This window comes from Hemiscyllium ocellatum, chromosome 11 (genome assembly GCF_020745735.1).
Source record: "Hemiscyllium ocellatum isolate sHemOce1 chromosome 11, sHemOce1.pat.X.cur, whole genome shotgun sequence".
In the NCBI taxonomy this organism is placed as follows: Eukaryota; Metazoa; Chordata; class Chondrichthyes; order Orectolobiformes; family Hemiscylliidae; genus Hemiscyllium; species Hemiscyllium ocellatum.
In genome coordinates, this window is record NC_083411.1 from 97027205 (window position 1) to 97050943 (window position 23739).

Here is a 23739-nt window from a genome sequence, read left to right on the forward strand (position 1 = left end):
CTAAGATGTTAGGCTGGAACCGGCAGTGGTTCACGTGGAGAATCTCTTTGGGAAGTAATGGGATTAGCAGTAGCAATATGGATAATGGCGACATACAACGATATAATGATCTTGTAAGTACAACCCAGTTATACAAAGGCAATTGGAAGGGAGCAGAAAGTGTACCAGGGACCTGACAGTGAAGTGATGGGAATGAGGTCAGCCAAGTGGACCTCCGAGATTATGAGTTCCCTAATTAGGGCTGTTAATCTGGTCCAATCAGGGAGCTTGGCTAACAAAAAAGGACAGGAGTGTTCAGAGGTTCTGTTTGCTCTGAAAATTGGATCAATGTCAAAGACATTCCTTGTATAAGTAAAGGAAGACATGATGATGGGATACCATCCTCTGTGGAATTATTTCAATGGCAATGAGAGAAAAGCAAATTCCTGAAGGGATTTGTTCGCAACAGTCATCCTGGAGTTGAGGTAATCACTTCTGGTATAACGTATTTTTTTGGGAAGCTTAACGCATTCAATCCTGCCATCAAAGACTAGGCCCAGTAGATGGAAAGAATGCATTACTTTTTCCAGGCAAATGACATTGGGACAGAGGAGAAGCAATGAGTAATTCTCCTGAAATTGTGTGGGCCCGAAACGTTATCAGTTTTCTTAGATTAGATTCTCTACAGTGTGGAAACAGGCCCTTCAGCCCAACAAGTCGACACCACCCCTCCGAAGAGAAACCCACCCAAACCCATTCCCCTACCCTGTATTTACCGCTGACTAACGCACCTAACACTGTGGGCAATTTAGTATGGCCAATTCACCTGATCTGCACATCTTTGGATTGTGGGATGAAACCGGAGCACCTGGAGGAAACCCATGCTGACACAGGGAGAATGTGCAAACTCCACACAGAGGCGGGAATCGAACCCAGGGTCCTGGTGCTGTGAGGCAATAGTGCTAACCTCTGAGCCACCTTGCCACCTACATTGTTAGGAGCCTAACTTTTCCTGAGGCACAAGATACTAAAACTATTCAAGAGTGTCAGTCATCCTGTTCTCTCTGAGAGTTGGCTCTGGGGAAACTGGATCAATGTCAAGAACTTCCCACATGTAAATAAAGGGTGACTTGGTGACAGGATACTGGCCTCTGTGGAGGCATTTCAGAGAGAATAACAACTATATCAAGCTGTATAAAAGTGTTCTTGCAAAAACTTCCATGGAAACTAATAGTAGTACTTTAGGAGACTAAGTAGGATTTAGTGACCAAACACACAATAAACATGATGACAGCACAAATATTGAATGTATCACCTGAAGCAAGGTCAAGAAGAAAATGGTTAAGGAAAAAAATGAGAAAACATTTCAAAACTGTGCAGAAGGTCAGGGGATATTGCAGGCATAGAAAAAAAGCTGGAAAACAGACCTGGAGAGCAAAATGTAGTAAGCACTGACCTGCAGCAGAGAATAAACCCAGTCACAGATGAAGAAGCAACTCCAAAGCTCAGGTGAAAAATGGAGGCTAATCTGCCAATCTAAGTGATTGAGTGATGGCTTTGGAATAGGAGCTTTGGAAAAGAAGATTTGTGAGCTATAGAACAGCAAGAGGATTAAAGAGATCAGGTCAGTGCATTACTATATGTAGTGGGCACCATTGCAAATAATGTATTAGCAAGACAGGGCATTGGTGAAAATGTGATATGGTATGAAAAAGTATTATGACTGGTATTTATTTTGGTGTGCACAGTAATTTCATAGTAGAGCTTGATTAATAGAAGAAAGAAGAGACCAGATGAAAGAAATGACTTGTTCATTTACCAGCTGGCAGAATTATATGCATATGAGAAACTGAAAGTAGAATTAATTCATGACTATGTCATGGATGGAGATTCAGATTTGGCTTGTAAAAGACATGACAAGACCAAAGAGAATTTGACATGAGAGAAAGCAATGCAGATTGCTGGGCTAATGGGCCTTCAGAGACAGAATAAGCATTTGTTCAAACAGAAAATGAGAGACCATGAGAAAACGTCATGTGAAATGATTCAGTGTAAAGGCCACAAGGAAGAATGCAGATGAAAAACACAGCCACTCAAAATGGGAGAAAGGATACCAGTCATTATTTGAAATGCATAAGAAATGGAGCAAACAAGCTACATAAATGGGAATATCTAGCAACGAAAACACAATGTCAGACCTGTGGAAAATTAGGACATTTTAGAAAAGTGTGCTAGTTATAATTCCAGATTACAGTAAATAAAAGGGACAGTCCTTAAAACCAAAGCAGATTCAAGAGGCAGAAACAGTGCCCAAGATCTAAAAACCTTTTTGAGAAGAATTAATCATTTTGAAAATAAATATTGAAGTGACAAATCGGATGTTAATGGATCCTCCACAGAGTTAAAGCTTGACATGTGAGTCAGTATTTCAGGGTTATCAAATCAGCTAAATAGCTTTAAAACAATTAAATTTCAGCAGTCCTCATTTAAGTTACAGGGGTCTAGCGTTAAAGAAAGAATACGACATTGCTGTAAAGGGTAATGCAAAACCAACCTGCTAGTATACAAATTCTTTGTAAATTGAAAGAAAATACATTATCTCGAGAGATGAGCAGTACTTTCACCAGTGACTATGCCAACATGATGTTGCAGAACCAAGACCAAATGGTTCAGTAAGAATCTGTATAAATTAAACTCCATTAAACAAAGCAGTAGAATGTTAGATTCTCATAGGTTCCAGTTGACGGAAGTCTCACAAAAGTAACTAAGTGTACCCTGTCTCCAAACTGGATGCGAACCATGGACTTTGGCAACCACCTCAGGATAAAGGTGTCGATGTCTGACCACATTTATCAGATCTGTCAGAACTTTATCATTTCGATCTGCCCCAAAAGCTTTTCAAAGAATAATATCAAATATAAATGGAAGGCATTGACAGAGTAAATATAACATGGATGATAATACATTAATCCATCAAAGAAGAATATGAATAAAGAGTTAGAATTGCCATGGAAGTGCTTTGGAATGAAAGGTTAACACCGCATAAGAAGTGTGAATTTCCACAACCAAGCATAACCATAGGGTGACTGCTGGCTTACAGCGGTGAAACAAGGAAAATCATTTCAAAATCTTGCACTGGCCACCATGCTGACTACTGCACTCTTGCACAAGTTTGTATTACTCAAATGAATCTAATGAATTCTCTGAAAAATCTCAAGTCTAAGAGCTCCTGATATTACTAATTTCTCATTGAAGACAAGCAAGTCATTCATGATTGTGAGGCAGTAATACTGCTTGAAGTGCTAGCATGGTTTGGGCCTATTAGGTGCACAGTCTGGCCATCTTTCTGAACAGATGTTCTGGATATATTTTCCGTTCCTTTCTTGTGTTCCAAAACTTTTGCAGCTGTCTTCCTTAACCAGCAAATAGTTTAATATGTAATCTTCAACCTCTTTAATGGTGTCTAAACATTCTTTCTCTGATGGTCTCAATAGTATACTGGGCAGTCTGTCTGCTGTATATATTCAATAGTTTTGTCAGGTCTCATTAGCCTTAATGTGAATCCAGGCTACAGGAATCACAATGGATCCTCAGAAAAATGAGGCTATTAGAGAATTTTCACCACCAGGGAACATCATAAAGCTTCAAAGTTTCTTTGGATTGGTGAATCAAGCAAATAAATATCAAATTCTTATTTTTCAGAAACTTAGCAACCTAAGCACTCCAGCAACGTGCCTGGTCATACAAACTATAGAAGAATGCAATCAAATGATTGGTTTAATGATGTTGTTTGATGAATGAGTGTTTTCCAAAGCACTCGACCTTTCTCACTCTTTTCCAAATAGTCCCAATGCATTTCTTAAGTACAGCTGAGAGGGCAGATTTTGCCTTGATTTACTAACTCAAAAAGTGTAGCACTCACTCAAGGTGTCAGCCTGGACTTTGTATTCAAGTCTCTGGAGTGGGGCTTGCATACTGTAAACATTTCCCATTCAAGAAGGCCTCATAATTTATGAGTATTACCAAGCAAATTTCCCATTTAAAATCTGGCAGTATGCACTAATACATTGTTATTTTGAAGTGTAAAAAGATCATATTGTGCATTTTTGATTTTCAAATGGAGGTCTCTTGAATTGATTTCTCTCAAAGAGCTTTGGTAACTGCGAACGCAAGGGTCATCTTATATCTCCTCCAGCTTTCCCATGAGTTGCTACGCAAGTTTATCGTGTAATGAACTGGGTTCAGTTTCACAAAATGGTCTTACACTTAGTGTAAGATCCTTATTCGAGAATTAAAATGAATTTCCTGATTTATTTATCCATGCCTACAGGATAGAAATGCCCACTGTCTACCACATTGGAACTTTCAGTGAGAATATTACATCTGAATTACAGGCACCGTGCAATCCAATGTTTTGTGCCCAGTTTTGATGACTTATTTTAGGAAAGATACAAAACCATGCAAAAGATACAGAATAGGATCACCGTATTAATCGCAATGATGAAACGTTTCAATCATGAGGAGAGATTAAAGAAAACAAGGCTTTTACCTGAGAATGGAATCACTTGAATCGGTGTTCTAAGTTACAAAAGATTTTAATGAGTTTAAAGAGAAAATACTGTTCCATTGAGTCAGTAACTACAGACTAGAAATTGAAGTTAGTTGTTGAAGGAATCCAGGAGATTTTAGTCTTCCATTTGGTTAGAACCCAGAACATAGACACAGAACAGGCCCTTCGGCCTATGATGTTGTGCCGAGGTTTAATCCTAATGTGAAATATAGTAACTTAACCTACGCTCCCCTCAACTCACTGCAATCCATGTGCATGTCCAGCAGTTGCTTAAATGTCCCCAATGACTCTGCTTCCACCACCACAGCTGGTATCGCAATCCATGCATTCACAACTCTCTGCGTAAAGAACCTACCTCTGACATCTCCTTTATATATTCCTCCTAATACCTTCAAACTATAACTCCTCGTACCAGTCAATCCTGCCCTGAGGAAAAGTCTCTGGCTATTGACTCTTTCTAATCCACTCATTATCTTGTACACCTCGATCAGGTCTCCTCTCTTCCTCCTTCTCTCCAGAGAGAAAAGTCCAAGCTTATTCAATCTTTCTTGATAAGGCAAGCCCTCCAGTCCAGGCAGCATCATGGTAAACCTTCTTTGCACCCTCTCCAAAGCCTCTGTATCTTTCTGATATTAGGGCGACCAGAACTGGACACAGTATTCCAAGTGTGGTCTCACCAGGGACTTGTAGAGCTGTAGCAAAACCTCACGGCTCTTAAACTCAACCCCCATGTTAATGAAAACCAAAACATCATATGTTTTCTTAACAACCCTATCCACTTGGGTGGCAACTTTGAGGGATCTATGTACTTTCATACCCAGATCCCTCTGTTCCTCCACACTGCCAAGAATCCTGTCTTTAATCTTATATTCAGCATTCAAGTTCGACCTTCCAAAATACATCACTTTGCATTTATCCAGGTTGTACTCCATCTGCCATTTCTCAGCCCAGCTCTGCATCCTGTCTGTGTCACGCTGCAGCCTGCAGTAGCCCTCAATACAATCCACAACACCTTCAACCTTTGTGTCATTTGCAAATTTACTATCCCACCCTTCAACCTCCTTATCCAAGTCATTTATAAAAACTACAAAGAGCAGAGGCCCAAGAACAAAGCCTTGCGGGACACCACTCAACACTGACCTCCAGGCAGAATACTTTCCATCTACAACCACTCCCTGCCTTCTGTCAGCCAGCCAATTCTGAATCCAGATAGCCAAATCTCCCTGTATCCCATACTTCCTGACTTTATGAATGAGCCTACCATAGGGAACTTTATCAAATGCCTTGCTGAAGTCCATATACCCCACATCCACTGCTCAACCTTCATCGACCTGTATTGTCACCTCCTCAAAGAACTCAATAAGATTTGTGAGGCATGACCTACCCCTCACAAAGCCATGCTGACTGCTTTTAATCACACTATGCTTTGCCAACTAGTTATAAATCCTATCCCTCATAATTATTTCCAAAACTTTGCTGACCACAGATGTAAGACTGACTGCTCTGTAATTGCCAGGGATTTCCCTATCACCCATCTTGAAAAGAGGAACAGCATTCGCCTTCTTCATCCTCCGCTACAAATCCCGTGGAGAGTGAGGAGGTTGTTGGATATGGATGCTCTATTGGTTTTAGTAGTAATAATAGTCCATACTAACAATTGAAAGTGGACTGGGTCAATGTGTTAAGAAGAAAAATCTTAACTATTGAAACATTGCAAGGGAATTGGAGCAAGTGGTTGGCCCTTCTCAAATCCATGCACAGGAATGATGTGCTAAAAGGATCTTTTCCCATAGAATGATGTGATTCTATTCCCCAACTTTCAACATTGTTAAGCAAGTCCTCCTCTAGAGATTTTGAGTTGCCTGGACTAATCCCCTACTAAAGTGTCCATAGATTTAGCACATCTTAAAAAGTGTAAAGGAGAAAAAGCAAATTAGACCACATACAATTTAACTCACCTTGGATTTACAAATTAAAATGATATAGAAAGCCAAATTTTTATTTGTTCACTTAAAAATCCAAATTTATCTTTATTGTTTAATGTATGCTCACATTGTGCTTGTGAGATAGTCATATGCTCTCGCTAAGCAATTGGTAAAGTATTATTGGACTGGACCTTAAGGAGTACCATCTTTCCTGCCTTCTGCTCCAACTGAAAAGTCATTTGTTAGCCCAGCCATCTAACACTCAACTGCTCCAGAGCAATGTTATGTTTGGAGCAGCTGTTTCACAGTGAAAGGTCTGCCTTCATAGGGGAAGAAGTCCTTACCCTAGAAGCCTCCCAGCCAATTTGATTGAAGACTGTGCACAGGCCACAGGCAATCATCAAGGAGGAAGAATGATGGAGCCTGGACCCAAAGTAATGTTTGAGATTTTGCATGGGCCTGGCTGAAATACTTCAGCAAGAGGATGAAGAGGTGGGGTTCACTGGAGGCCAGGTTTGATAGAACACTGGGAAGTTTTAAAGGGGAGAGTATGATTTTAAGGAGTGTGATGGTTTTGATGAACACAGGGCACCCTCTAAGAAAGGTATCCTCTTTCAGCCCAATGGTAGTTATGCAATGAAAACTGCTGAACAACCCATCTTACCTCCCATTTTCCTGCTTCATCTAAAGGAGTAACAGAGATGGAATGTCTCCTAATAATGGCCTGATAAGGTGTAGGCTGTGGGTTACCTGACATCTTTCCCTCCTACCGTACATGGGAGACAAGTCAATGCAGGGCTGGAACGTGGTAGGCAGGTCAGCCACTTTATAATTTACGAGTAAACCATTCCTCCAGTTTTAAATATATTGTCACATGGCCATAAAGTCAAGCCCATACATCAGCCTTTAATTAGCGATTAATGGATTCAATTTGTATCAGAAGCTCACTGTCATGTCTATAAACAAAAGAAATAATTGATGCATTCGGAAGAGGCATCCTTGGTCAGATGGTGAAACACAGATTAGGCACAATTCCACTATTTCTTCAATAATAAAAAATGCTTACAGCTTTCTATTTTGTTTTCTCAGATGACTGATTATAGTAAGAGACAGGGTACTTTAACTACACTATCTGTCTGTGATTGAAACTTTCAGATAAATAGAGTCTGCACATACCTACACTACATGTAACTAGAAGTGTTCTTGCAATTAAATATTAAATCCAAATATACTTTGGAGCATATATTCAAAAACGTTCTGGTTATGTTTATTGAGTGATAGTTCATGGGAGTATCAAACCCAATTCATTAAATACTTCTTTTTCCTAACAAGTTTCTAGTTATACTAAAATTACATCACTGAAAAACAGAAATCACTCTGCACTGACACTATCTTTTTCATATAGAATTAACTTTATTGACCTTGAGCTAACTCAACCCTAACTTTTTTAACCGATAGAACAATCAGTGCATTCAAATGTGTTTGAAGTTTCCAAGTATTATCTCGTCATTATTCAATGTGCATATTGCATTTGCCAGTTCAGTTCAAAGCAAAACATTCAAGACATCTGAACTGAGCTTTGACTTTTGATAAATAAACTTGAACATATGATGATAGGACATGAGAAACTGATAACTGTATGGTCTGATCCATGCTAATGTACAGAGCTTGTTGCAGTAAACAATAAGCAACTCTAAAGAATATTCCCTTCATGAACAAATTACTCCATTCTATTCCCTATTCGTTGTCTGTGAATTAAGTAATTAACAGTAAATTAATGTATCAGACCTTTTTTTAAATGCTCATCTGTATTTTGTATATCTTTTGGTTTTAGTTTACCATATTTGTCTTTATGTGCCTAGAAATTACAAAATCAGTAAAAGTTGTCTGATAGACAGTCATAGAGTTAACCGCTGCTGAGATTGATTGGGATACTACTCATGACGGGCACATGGAAGCTCAGAAATTCAAGTGAGTTATATAGCATTTTCCCATATGGTCACTGCTGACACCTTGTGGTATTTGACACCACAGATCCTTCTTTGTCTTTTCTTTATCTTATTGCCCACCTAGAGCTTCATGAAAAAGAGGATGCACCATTATAGAGTATCTATAAAAGAGGCACTGTTCTTAGATAATAAGAAGGTTAATTGCATGACAGTCATAAGCGCAACTACAGGCAATATTAATAGGACCTCAGCAAGCTGGTACAAAAATATCTGCTCCCTCCAAAAGCTCCTGGCCTCCAATCTCAGTCAGTATGTGACGTTAGTGAAATGGATAGAATGATAATGATCATACATGCATGGCAACTTATGTGACAACATTTCTGCCTGACCTTTGTACTATCTCTCTGATTACTACATTGGCGCACATGTATGCAGCTGAATAGGAATGCTGGTCCAGGTCTTCTAGTTACTGGAAAGTGGGAGACTTGACATACTCTGTGTGTTAGGACTATGCAGAATTCTCGATGCACTGACTCTACGGCAGTTTTTTAGGAAATTGAAACTTCTGAAGGGAAATCACTCAGTGTCTGGAGCCCTCCCCAACTATCAGTTAGAGTCAGGGACTTTGGAGGGTCCTGACTGAGTTACCTTAATACCTAATACCTCAGATTAATCTGGAGTAATTAAAATTTTTGAAATTCTTGACTTGCTAAAAATCAAACCCCCTCAGATTCGTACTTACCGTCCACCAATCACCTGCACTCACCTCACCATGGAAGCCAGATGCCAACCCTATCTAAAGTGGATTGAATCCATCTACAACCTCAATATAGACTGGACTTCACCTAACCCACCACAATTGCTCCCCAGTCAACCACATTCTCTGGACCTAATCCATGCCACACTAACTTCCACCCACCTGGCACCTGAACCCCCAACTCACCTGACACACCAATTTTCAATGACCTGCCATCTTTACATCCATGCATCTGGCACTCTGCACCCACACCCTTGTCCCACTTGCTACCCTATTCTCTTTCCTGCATTTCTTACAAAATTATTTTCTCTCAGCATCTGTAAATGGACCTTTATGAATCCTGGAATACAACAGTTAATGTTGATAAGAAAGGATGGTTGGTCCACACCACTATTGACTGCATGGGTTCTTCCTTGGCCCAGTTTCAGTGGAAAGGCTCCTGACCCAAAGATTCACACAAGAACTCCTCCAAAGGAACATGCACAACTTTTATTTTGTTTGATCAGTGTTGGAAATAGTTTTATAACCCCAGCTGAAAAATCCTGGTTATGCATTATGCTTGGACATTACCACTACTTGTTGACTTATGAAATAACTATTGTGAAAGGGTTAATGCTGAAACTACATTAAGTACTCCTACCATACAAAATCATAGTCTTTGACTGGACAAGAAACAGTCCAGCGTGAGATCCTGGAGGAAACAAATACTTTATCAAACTGTTACCGCAATATACAATAATTGAGACATAAGAAAATCAGCAATCCAGTGGAGAGATTTGAAGTCACTGCGTCATTTTCACGTGCATCAAGCATGCAAAGTACCGAATAAATTCTACCTTTGGAGCATGGGCAATAATGCAGTGACATGACCATCCACCTGTGAAAAATGTATCCCACCTGCAGTTTTGGTCTTTTTAGAATAAAATTAAACACATCTGATAGTGGATGAGCAATCCATTCAGCAGATTGGAATAGAACAGAAATGTATTATCATGTGCACTGTTAAATGTTAAAAAAATATAGTGAAAAGTTTGAGAAGACCTCCACACAAGAACGAGATTTCCACATTGGATCAAGATCGCAAATCGGAGCCGCTGGCAGGCTGGGCTTGGAGAAGCCTTCCACTGAAGTCTGTAAAAGAAGGTGAGATGAATCTTGATAATAACTAATAACTGAAAACAGTTATGAAAAGCAGACAAAGAGAGAAAGAAAGTAAAAGTTGACAAGAGTAGATGAGCTCTGGGCTCCTGGGCTAAGGGGTCCTATACTATGCTGCCCATGCAATGAAGATAAAATTTTCTCCCACCCAGTCAGAGTCCTTTTCATATGCACAAAGACTTAATCTGCATCGATATATAAAGAACATAGAACATTACAGCACAGTACTGGCCCTTCGGCCCTCGATATTGTGCTGACCTGACATACAATCTGAAGCCCATCTAACCTACTCTATTCCATGTATGTCCATATGCTTGTCCAATGATGATTTAAATGTATTTATTTCTGAGGGCAGCGTGGTGGCTCAATGGTTAGCACTGCTGTCTCACAGTGCCGTGGACCCAGGTTCGATTCCATCCTTGGGCAACTGTCTGTGTGGAGTTTGCACATTCTCCCCGTGTCTGCGTGGGATTCCTCTGGTTGCTCCAGTTTCCTCCTACAATCCAAAAATGTGCAGGCCAGGTGAATTGGCCATGCTAAATTGCCCGTCATGTCCAGAGCTATGCAGGGTTACATGGAGAAGATAGCGGGTTAGTCTGTAGGGATTCTATGATGTTAGAATTGTTATGTAGATAAAAGTGCAGCCTAATTGAATCCCCAGTCACCCATTCAATAACAATCAGGGCACATTATCATTCACGTTGTCAATAATACCATGATGTTCGAATGAAGTACACAAAGGCCAGAAAGGGTCTCTGAGAAGCTCTCTTGACCATCACTGAAAGGATATTTAGAGATATATTACCTTTCCAAAATTGCATCTGACAGAATCTGTGCTTCTTCTTACTAACCAGAGATCTTTTTCAGATTTAATAGATGAAATTTCAAGAGAAAATTTAGCAATTTCTCATCTTTAGGTCCTCTTTGGAGGGCAGAAGTGAATTAAAATATTGCTTAAGAATTTCCTAATAAATTTTCCAATTCCAGCAGAATGCTTCTACCTGACCTTTCAGCATTATCATAAAAACTGTGCCTATGTCTGGATTAGAGTTTCAATCATTATATTGCATTTGATAAACCAGTTAAACTAAAAATGGTCTATAATGAAAAATTCTTAACGTGAACTAATTGCCTTAATCAAAAGTAAAGTTTATATCCTTGAAGAAACAATACTTATGAATAATATGCAATCTATCTTACTGTATAAATTTGTTACTAAATGTGGCTTTGACTTACAATGCACAATATTTAAAACAATTATTGTGGATTGCTGGAGTTGTTGGCTTAGCTGTTAGAGAATAGTTAAGTCATAATTCTGAAGAGTTTAGGGTATTGCAGGTATTTGATAAGTCAGTTGTTTGTCATGTTGGCTGTGGATACCAACCGTTAGCTTCTTCATTAGTCTCTTGATACAAGCATTTCTTTAGAGACAGGACCAGTCAAGAGAACTACAAAGTAAACATGCAATGGAAATAAAGGCCTAATGGATTTGAAATGTTGATGTACTATCATCCACTTTACATTTCAATAGTCAAATTCTACTTTTTAAAATTCATTTACAGAATCAGAGCATTGCTAGCCAGACCAGCATTTATTGCCCATTACAATTGTGCAGAGGACTGTTTAAGGTCAATCATGTTACTGTGTGACTGGGGTCACATGTGAGAATGATAGTTTCCCTCCCTCAAGGATATTTGCTAACCAGATGGGTTTTGCCAAGAATCAAAAATGGATTCATGGTCATTATTAGACTCTAGATTTTTTAATGGGCTTTCTGACTATTTTGAAATTATTCTTAAAAAGTTAATGAAAGCCCTAGATGGAAAACTGTTTCTAATAAGGCAATAACTGAACTGTGCAGCCACAACCATAATTATCATACAGCCATTGCCAAGTGATGTGCTAACAAGGAGTGAATGCGCTGCAACAGGCAGCAGCTGCAAAACAAGCAGGATGGCATCATCTATATTTCAGTGACTGCAACAGAACTGTGAAGAGTGAAAGCTGGTTCAGCCCTCCTAATCAACGTGCATCTTTCTAGCCAAATAGTCAGGCCACCTTCTGCAGATGTATATGAGCAAATTTGCTTTCCTGAATTCAAATCATACCACTGTTGATGAGACTGAGTAAAGCTGACAGTATTAAAATGCAATAAAGAACACATGACAAGAACTTTATTATTAAAAAGAAATTATCTCCTAGGACAAACTGAAAATACTTGATAAGTTCAGCATGTCTGGCAATATCTGTGAAGGGAGAAACAATGCTTCTATCGCCCAGCAAAAATACATCAGCAGCGAATAGCTCTCACATTCCTGTACCAAGCCTTGTTCTTATATCAGGATGGGTGACTGACCAACCACTAACTGGAAGGCTGGGTGGCCAACATTTATAGGCTAGCAGTGAGGTGGCAGTTGTGTCATCAGCTGATGAGGTCAGAGGCACTGACACTATGTTAAAAGATTGTCAGCACCATAACACTGCCTCAGACCTGCTTATCCAACTTCTTCCATAGCAGTCTTGGGTCTACCTCTTTAAGACTACCAACCACAATGCAGGCCTGTTATTGGGAGAAGGCAAAAAGAGAGTAAGGCAGACAGGGCAAAAGCTTGAGGACTGAGATCATGGAGGAGGTCAGCCACCATACCTATTAAACCAGACAATAGTTACACAAGTGAGTAAATGGTCTCCTCCACTCCATGTAGTGAATAGTACACACCAGTTACTCCAAGGGTCAGAAAGTAGGTAAGAGTATGAGTATGGTTTCTGAGGAAAACATGAAACTATATCAGTGTCAATTGGATGTACGGCTCTCTACGCGGGAGTCCTCCCCCTTTCTCTCTGGGATCTGGAGTGGAATGTGCTGCATGCAGCATTCCCGTACAACCACAGATTGTGATGGTTCACGGACTCCCAGCCCAACAGCTTGTGCTGCGGTGCTGTGGAGTCTGTGGATCGCGTATATATTGGGTGTGGATGCTTGCACTTCCTTTTTGATTTTCTTAAAAAAGCCTTCTCCTCTGTTTCTGGTTGCTACTTCAGTCCCATGCTCCTGATCTTTGGGCACCCGGTATGGAGGGGGAGGGCAGGTCTGAGGACCTCCTCGTGGGTCTGCTCCTGGGCCTGGCCAAACTGGCCATCAGTAAGTCCAGGCAACGGTATGTGGAGCGGGTCATTAGGACCGATTCCCTGCCCCTCTTCCTCAGTTATGTCAGAGCTTGGGTGTTTCTAGAGAAGGAGCATATAGTGTCCACCAACACTCTTGAGCTGTTCAGGGAGAGGTGGGCGCCTCAGGGAGTGGAGTATATTATTTCTCCCTCCAACTCTATTTTGATTTAATCCCTGCCCTCCCCTTCACTGTTTGACCATGTAGCATTGCCCTCTAAGAAGGGCACTGATTGTCACTGGCCACTTGGGTATTTCCTTTCTTCCTGGTGGTGGAAACTGAATAAAAAATTTGTACACCTTGAGTCTTTCCCTGTGTCTCACACCTGCACACACACAACATGGATGCTGGGGAAAATGTAAGCACCCTTGCTGTTAAGTGAAATTAAAAAATGAATCAGTTGGATGAGCCTGCATCATCCCACGTGCAATGCATTGATGTGGATCTGTTAAAGGTTGGAAGCCTAGCACTGGTGACCTGTACATGATAGCTCCAGACTTGTCCAACAGACATATCATTGGCCAAATTATTAGCAGAAGACATGCTGTCATTTGAGACTTGTGTCTGTTTTTGTGGAATAATTAACATTCCTCCTCTCTGTTTCCCTAGAAGAAAACAACTTACAAACTAAAGCACATAGACCAGCATCACGGACCCATTTATAACCATCCTAATGTCCACTGAGAATGAAGCTTCTGAACTGGTAGGGTAGCAGGGTGGCTGCTTTATCACAGATGCTGAGGCCAGAGTGCAATTGCCACAGGGTGAGTTTCCTCATGAACAGCACAAGGAAGCCATAGAGCAGCATGAAAAGTGGTATTCCTGAGTTCTCCTCTGCACACGCCTTGCATAAGTAACAATTTTGGAGGCTAATGGTTGGAAAGCCAACACCCTTCGCTCTTTTTGTTCTCTCCCACAAGCCAAATACAAGGACAGAGAGCTTCCATCTATGAAGGAACAGTTGTCCACCTCAAGTGGAGACTTTAAAAAGTGCTCAGTCAAATTATTCCACTATATCATTCACCATGCAGACGCTTTCACGTTGTTGGGAATGGGTTCATGCTTACATATGGACATATAACCACATGACAAAACCACATACATGCCTGAGCAGTTGCTGAAGGTCTTTATGACTCGGGCCACGACACATAGAGTAGCATTAGAGGAAAAGTCAATGTTTATCGCTGATGATGTGTCATTAGGATGGTACATGTAGGAAATTTAACATGATATGCATGATGATTTAGCAGAGCTTCCAGAGGGTATGTGCAACTTGACTTCCTCAGGGGAGGAGTACAATTATACAGTAATTGCTGCCATTTCCTTTTCATCTACAAATGTGATCTCCTTCATTAAATATCCATGAATCTCCTGGAAAGCCAGATCCAGCAGACCAATTGCTAAATGCAGCAGACATGCAGTGACATATGTGCCATCACTTTATCTAGGAGCTCTATTCACTCATGACGAAGTAAGAAGACAGTGAGCGCCAGGGCACTCCACCAGTTCTTTGCCTATTTCAGATGAGCAGGGAGATACAATGTGCTTTGTGAGGAAAGAGAGCAATCGCCTTCTGTAGCTGGGGGCTTCCCTCCAGGTGACCCTGCAAACTGAGTGACTCCTCAATCTTTGGCCAGTGTCAGCGATGCCTTAAGTTGTTACAGTAACAGAGGAAGCTCCTCTGCAAGAATCCACAGGCATGCCACATCCACCAGCCAGGCAGCTTGTGGATAGCTGCAAAGGGAATCCAAGACATTGAATAGCGTGGCTTGCAGTCTGCCTCCAATGTAGAAGGCAGCAAGAACCACCATATAGAAACACAAGTAAAACGTAATTTAAAAAACCATGAGATGCACTTAGGCTTTACAGGTAAATAGATTATTAAGCTGCTATTGGTTAAGTCTGAACAAATTTGTAAAACAGGCTTTCTTTGTTTACTTGTTGGAGGCTCTGTTGAAGTGCAGGAGTACAATGACCTGCATCGAGGGATTTTTGGGAGAGTCCATGACATGTCTGACCATCTTTTCCATTCTCATGAAGATGCACCAAGTGGCACTGGGTAAGCAAAACTGGGCTTGCAACTGAGATGAATGGCAACAATGAAAATTGATGTTGGGCCTTTTTTATTCAGTCATGTGATGTGGGCATTTATTACCCATCCCAAGTTGTCCTTGAGAATGAGCTGCGTTTTTGAACCACTGCAGTGTGGTTTAACTAGACCCACAATTTCATTAGATAGGGAGTTACAGGATTTTAATTCAGCAACACTGATGAAACAATGATATATTTCCAAATCAGACAAGTGAGTGGCTTAGAGGGGAACTTGCAGATGGTGGTGTTCTAATGTATCAGCTGTCATTGTCCTTCAAAGTGGAAGTGAGCATGGATTGGAAGGTGCTATTTCAGGTGTCTTGGTCATTTTAGAATCTTATAGATGGTACACACTGCTGCCATTGAGTATCAGGGTGGAGGGAGTGGATGTTTGTAGATATAGTGTCAATCAAATAGGCTTATTTATCCTGGATGTTGTTAAGCTTCTTGAATGTTGTTGGAACTGCACTCACCAAGGCAGGTGGAAAGTATACCATTTCATTCCAGACTTGTGCTTTCTGGATGGTGAACAAGTTTGGGGAGTCAGGTGTGAGTTACTCATTGCAAATTTCCTAGTCTCTTTCCTGCACTTGTCACCATAATGTTTATATGTTCTTTTCATTTTCTGGTCAATAATAATCCCCCAACATGTTGATAAAGGGGGCTTTAGTGTTAGTAATGCTATTCAAAGTCAACATGCAATGGTTATTTGCTTTCCTGCTAGAGATGGTCATTCCCTGGCACTTGAGTGGCACAAATATCGCTTGCCACTTGTCAATCCAAGCCTGAATAATATCCAGATCTTGCTGCCTTTGGATAATGACTGTTTCATGATCTGTGGAGTTGTGAACAATGCTGAAGGTTATGTTATCAGCTAACAACCGCACTCCTGACCTTATGATAGAGGGAAGGTTATTGATGAAGTGGCTGAAAGACAATGGGCCAAAAGGCCACTATCCTGAGGAAATCCTGCAGAGATGTCCTAGAGCTGAGATGATTAACTTCCAACAATCACAACCATCTACCTATGTGCCAGGTATGACTCTGATAAAGGAAGACCGTACCCTCGTGATTTCCATTGACTCCAATGTTGTTGAGTTCTGTGGGGCATCACTTGGTCGAAGGTGGCCTTGATGCCAAGGGAAGTCACTCTCGCCTCATGTATGGAGTTCAGCTTCTTTGTCCATGATTGAATTAAAGCTGTAATGAGGGCAGGAGCTGAGTGACCCGAGCAGGACTAAAACTAAATGCTGTGTATCATGAGTCTTTTTCTGTAGCATCTGCCAAAACTCTACAGACCATAAGACTGGAGATATAGGAGCAGAATTAGGCCAGTTATCCAATTGGGTCTGTCTCACCATTCAATCATAGCTCTATGTTTCTCAACCACGTTCTCCTATCTTCTCCTCATTATCTTTTGTCTCCTTACCAATCAAGAACCTATCTATCTTTGCCTTCAATACCCTCCCTGACTTGGCCTCCACAGTCTTCTGTGACAATGAGTTTGACAGATTCACCACCACCTGGCTGAAGAAACTCCTCTTCATCTCAGTTCTAAAGGGTCATCCCTTCACTCTGAGGCTTTGCCCTCAGATTCTAGTCTTTCCACTGAATGGAAACATCTTCTCCACGTCCACTCTATCCTGGCCTCTCAGTATTCTATAAGTTTCAACCAGATCTCTCCTATTCTGTCTAAATCCCATTGATTACAAACCCAGAGTTCTCAACCACTCCTCATATGACAAACCTTTCATCCCGGGGTCATTCCTGTAAACCTCCTCTGTATCCCTTCCAAGGCCAGCACATCCTTTCTTTGATACGGAGCCCAAAACTGCTCACAATATTCCGAATGCAGTCTGACCAGGAACTTGTATTCTAGCCCTCTCAAAATGAATGCTTACACTGTATTTGCCTTCCTAACTGCCAACTGAACCTGCATGTTTACCTGAAGAGAATCCTAAACTAGAATTCCTAAATCCTTTTGTGTTTCAGGTTTCTGAAGCTTTTCCCCATTTAGAAAATAGTCTATGATCTATTCTTCCTACCAAAGTGCACAATCTGACACTTTCTCACATTATCTTGAGTTTAGAAGACTGAGAGGGGATCTGATTGAGACAAACAAGATTATTAAAGGATTGGACACTCCGGAGGCAGGAAACAGGTTTCCGCTGATGGGTGAGTGCCGAACCAGAGGACACAGCTTAAAAATACGGGGTAGACCATTTAGGACAGAGATGAGGAGAAACTTCTTCACCCAGAGAGTGGTGGCTGTGTGGAATGCTCTGCCCCAGAGGGCAGTGGTGGCCCAGTCTCTGGATTCATTTAAGAAAGAGTTGGATAGAGCTCTCAAGGATAGTGGAATCAAGGGTTATGGAGATAAGGCAGTGACAGGATACTGATTAAGGATGATCAGCCATGATTATATTGAATGGCGGTGCAGGCTCGAAGGGCAGGATGGCCTACTCCTGCACCTATTGTCTATTGTCAATATTTCATCCATCACTTCCTTGCCCACTCTTTCAACCTGTCCAGTCCTTCTGCAGTATCCCCACTTCCACAATATTACCTGTCCCTCTACCAAGCTTTGTGTCAGCAGCAAACTGAGCAACAATGCTTTTAGTTCCTCCATCTGGATTGTTAATGTATAACGTGAATAGTTATGGTTCCAACACTAACAGCTGCAGAATTTCACTAGTTACTGGCTGTCATCCTGATAAAGACCCCTTTATCCCACTTTCTGCCTTCTGCCAGTCAACCAAACCTCTACCCATGCCCCTAACACCATGCCCCTAACACCATGCCCCTAATACCATGCCCCTAACACCATGCCCCTAACACCATGCCCCTAATACCATGCCCCTAACACCATGCCCCTAACACCATGAGCTTATTTTATTTAGTAGCCTCATGTGCGGCACTTTGTTAAAAGCCTTATGGAAATCCAAAAAAATCACATCTACTTGCTTTCCTTTGTCTAAGTTGTTCATTACGTCCTCAAAGAACTCTCACAGATTTGTCAGGCATGATTTTCCCTTGACGAAGCCTGCTGACTCAGTCCTTTTTTTCCATGCACTTCCAAATACTTCACAATCTCATCCTTAACTCCTTGCACCTATGTTGTTACAGTCTCCATGTAATCTCTCATGTATTTCTACGTGCTACAGCAGGTCATCAAATTCCTCACCTTCCTCTTTGCCTGAGGAACTCTGAGATACCTCGCAGTCCAATATCTTGTCATTGGTCATAGTTTCACCAGTCTGCAGTGTCAGGATAGGTAAAAACAATGACTGCAGATACTGGAAACCAGATTCTGGATCAGTGGTGCTGGAAGAGCACAGCAGTTCAGGCAGCATCCAACGAGCAGCGAAATCGACATTTCGGGCAAAAGCCCTTCATCAGGAATAAAGGCAGTGAGCTGGAAGCGTGGAGCGATAAGCTAGAGGAGGGTGGGGTGGGGAGAGAGTAGCATACCAGAGGAAATGACCTGGGAGTTGCAGTGGGAGAGGGACTCCTTGCACAGCAGGTCAGCATAATCCAGGTGACACTCACTGTGACATACTGAAATGTACCAACAGAATGATCCAGGCACCTGCTTTTTGTCTTCCAGAGACCTCTGCTCTGCTTGATGGCATTTACGAGTTAGCATTTTTTCTATTTTTCTATACATCAGATCTTCAGTAATAATACATTCATTTGCGTCACATTTAGATTACTTTTTAGAAGAGAAGCCTGACCAATGTGGACATGTTTCTGATTTCCGATTCTTAGCTGATTCCTTTCAGTTAGGCCTCAATATAAAGCAGTGCTCATAAGGACTTTTCCTTACCACTATAAAATCTAAAAGTGCTGGAAATAATCCACAGGCCTGACAGATTCTGTTGAGAGAGAAACAAAGCTAATATTTCATACATGTGGGCATCTATCAGAACTAGATCTGAGGAATATCGAAATAGTAGCAAGCCATTTATTCTTGGATGTCTGCACCACCATTTTCAAGATGGCAACAAAATAGGACTTCCCAGCTGTAGCTTGTCTGCTCCATCCAGTTCTTTATTTTTCTCTTTTGTTTCTCTCTCCTTTTTTTTCTTCTCGGTGATATCCTTCAGCACGGACTTGGATTCTCGGCCTCAGCCCAAACCCAAAGTGGTGGTCTCTCAGTGTCCTGGCATGGCAGTCTCTCAACCTGACGTAGCCTCAATGTAGACTCCTGGCCTCAAGATTCCCCTAGGAATTTGTACTTCAGCATCTGTCCCCAGGTAACCTTTTACTCAAGATGGCGCCATAAGTAGCAGCTAGTGAACTTTCACTGCACTCATTTGAGTACATGTGACAATAAAGTGAATTCTAATTCTGAGAAAATTAGAAATGTAGCAGGACAGACTGACGGGCAGAGGGGGTAGGGTGGCCCTGTTGGTAAGGAATGATATTCAGTCCCTTGCGCAGGAGGACCTAGAATCAGGGGATGTAGAGTCAGTATGGATAGAGCTGAGAAATTCTAAGGGTAGAAAGACCCTATTGGGAGTTATCTACAGGCCCCCAAACAGTAGTCTGGATGGAGGGTGTAAGTTGAATAAGGAGCTGAAATTGGCCTGTCGCAAAGATGTTACTACAGTTGTTATGGGGGATTTCAACATGCAGGTAGACTGGGAGAATCAGGATGGTACTGACCCCAAGAAAGGGAGTTTGTGGAGTGCCTCCGAGATGGATTCTTAGAACAGCTGGTGCTGGAGCCTACCAGGGAGAAGGCAATTCTGGATCTGGTATTGTGCAACGAACCAGAATTGATCAGGGACCTCGAAGTGAAGGAGCCATTGGGAAGTAGTGACCATAATACAATAAGCTTTAATCTGCAATTTGAAAGGGAGAGGGTACAATTGGAAGTGACAATATTTCAGTTGAATAAAGGGAACTATGGATCTATGAGGGATCTATGCCCAAAGTTCAATGGTGCAATACCTTAGCAGGGATGACAGTGGAGCAACAATGGCAGGTATTTCTGTGTATAATGCAGAAGATGCAGGATCAGTTCATTCCAAAAAGGAAGAAAGATCCTAGGAGGAGGCATGGGTGGCCGTGGCTGATGAGGGAAGTTAAGAAACATATGTCAAAAGAGAAAAAGTATAACATAGCAAAGATGACTGGGAAAACAGAGGACTGGGAAGCTTTTAAAGAACAACAGAGGATTACTAAGAAGGAAATACGCAGAGAAAAAATGAGGTACAAAGGTAAACTGGCCAATAATATAAAGGAGGATAGTCAAAGCTTTTTTAGATATGTGAAAAGCAAAAAAATGGCTAAGACTAAAATTGGGCCCTTGAAGACAGAAACAGGGGAATATATTACAGGGAACAAAGAAATGGCAGAAGAATTGAATTGGTACTTCAGATCTGTGTTCACTGGGGAAGACACAAGCAATCTCCCAGAGGTAATAGTGGCTAAAGGACCTGAACTGAAGGGAATTTATATTTGCCAGGGAATGGCGTTGGAGAGACTGTTAGGTCTGAAGGCTGATAAGTCCCCAGGACCTGATGGTCTACATCCCAGGGTACTGAAGGAGGTGGCTCTAGAAATCATGGATCCATTGGTGATCATTTTCCACTTTTTAAGAAAGGAGGGAGGGAGAAAGCAGAGAATTATAGACCAGTTAGTCTGACCTCAGTGGTGGGAAAAATGCTGGAGTCTATTATAAAGGATGAAATTATGACATATCTGGATAGCAGTAATAGGATAGGTCAGAGTCAGCATGGACTTGTGAAGGGGAAATCATGCTTGACTAATCTTCTGAATTTTTTTGAGGATGTAACTCTGAAGATGGACAAGGGAGATCCAGTGGATGTAGTGTACCTGGACTTTCAGAAAGCCTTTAATAAAGTCCCACATAGGAGGTTAGTGAGCAAAATTAGGTGCATGGTATTGGGGGCAAAGTACTGACTTGGATTGAAAATTGGTTGGCTGATAGGAAACAAAGAGTAGTGATAAACGGGTCTCTTTCGGAATGGCAGGCGGTGACCAGTGGGGTATCGCAGGGATCAGTGCTGGGGCCACAGCTTTTTACAATATACATTAATGATATAGATGAAGGTATTAAAAGTAATATTAGCAAATTTGCTGATGATACAAAGCTGGGTGGCAGGGTGAAATGTGAGGAGGATGTTAGGAGATTACAGGGTGACCTGGACAAGTTAGGTGAGTGGTCAGATGCATGGCAGATGCAGTTTAATGTGGATAAGTGTGTGGTTATCCACTTTGGTGGCAAGAACAGGAAGGCAGATTACTACATAAGTGGAGTCAAGTTAGGTAAAGGGGCAGTACGATGAGATCTAGGTGTTCTTGTACACCAGTCAATGAAAGCAAGCATGCAGGTACAGCAGGCAGTGAAGAAAGCGAATAGCATGCTGGCCTTCATAACAAGAGGAGTTGAGTATAGAAGCAAAGAGGTTCTTCTGCAGCTGTACAGGGCCCTGGTGAGACCGCACCTGCAATATTGTGTGCAGTTTTGGTCTCCAAATTTGAGGAAAGACATTCTGGCTATTGAGAGAGTGCAGCGTAGGTTCACGAGGTCAATTCCCAGAATGGCGAGACTATCTTACGTTGAAAGATTGGAGCGACTGGGCTTGTATACCCTTGAGTTTAGAAGGCTGAGAGGTTGAAACGTATAAGATTATTAAAGTATTGGACACTCTAGAGGCAGGAAGCATGTTTCCGCTGATGGGTGAGTCCCGAACCAGAGGACACAGTTTAAAAATAAGGGGTAGGCCATTTAGAATAGAGTTGAGGAGAAACTTCTTCACCCAGAGAGTGGTGAGTGTTGTGGAATGCTCTACTCCAGAAGGCTGTGGAGCCCAGTCTCTGGATACTTTCAAGAAAGAGTTGGATAGAGCTCTTAAAGATAGCGGAATCAAGGGTTATGGGGATGAGGCAGGAACAGGATACTGATTGAGGATGATAAGCCATGATCATAATGAATGGTAGTGCTGGCTCGAAGGGCAGAATGGCCTACTCCTGCACCTATTGTCTATTGTTTTCAGTAAGCTAAAGGAGGAGTGTGAGTGAAATCAGGAAATAAAAGAAAGGCCCATGATACTCAGATAGTCAACATCACAGATTATTCATGCAAATAATCAAGATACCATTGGCATGGTCACTTTAACAAGACTTCAGACATTGTGCACATAAGAAACAGTCCTTGAAGGACATATTCGATAGTAATCTTGGTAACCAGTTAATGGACTGACCTAAAAACCAGTGTTGATGCAGAACTGATGCAGAATTGAAATCAATGATCTGAGGAACATCAAAATATCAGCAAACCATATATTCTCTGGAGTCTGCTCCACCATTCAATGGAATCATGGTTGAGCTGTGACCTAACCCCATAAAACACATTTTTGAAAATGTATCTTTCTCCCAGATTTATAATTTACAATTGATCTAGCATCAATTCACATTTATAGAAGAAGGTCTCAAATGTTTACCACCCTTTGTGCATTGTCCTTAAATTTTCCTTTATTTAATTCCCGAATGGCCTGACTGTAATTTATAGAGTATACCTCTAGTTTGAGTTTCCTCCACCAGCAGATAGTTTGTCCTCCAACTACCATGTCCGTTCACCTTCATATTTTGAGGTTTTACAACATCTTCATGGTACAAATTAATTTTTACCAGGGTCACTTAGTTTTTAAATGAATGACAGTCATTACTTTTAAAGTTAAGTCATAACATCTACTCTGTGCAGTCATTACCACAGGACTTCATAATTCAATGTGGTTTTAATTATTGTTTTACAGTAGGTATTTCCAATACTAATGCTTCTATTAAAGCAGGCAGTAAAATCCTGCTGTTGTCAGCCATTTGTCTTACAGAGTTTCAACTCTGCTGCTGGCCTGACAGCAAATACAATTTTTGCACTTTTTTGAGGATGTACATCATTTATTGACATCTTGATTTGATTGGAATTCAGCTTTGATGCACTTGAACATGGACATATTTTCATATTTCTATTCAATGCTACATTAGCAGATATCCACAAACTTTTGATTTGGAAGACTTGAATGTATCAGGAGATAAATTTAGTATAAAACTATAACTTTTTAAATCTCAATTGAAATCTAAATTAGTGAGTTTTGAGAAGATTTGTAACTCTG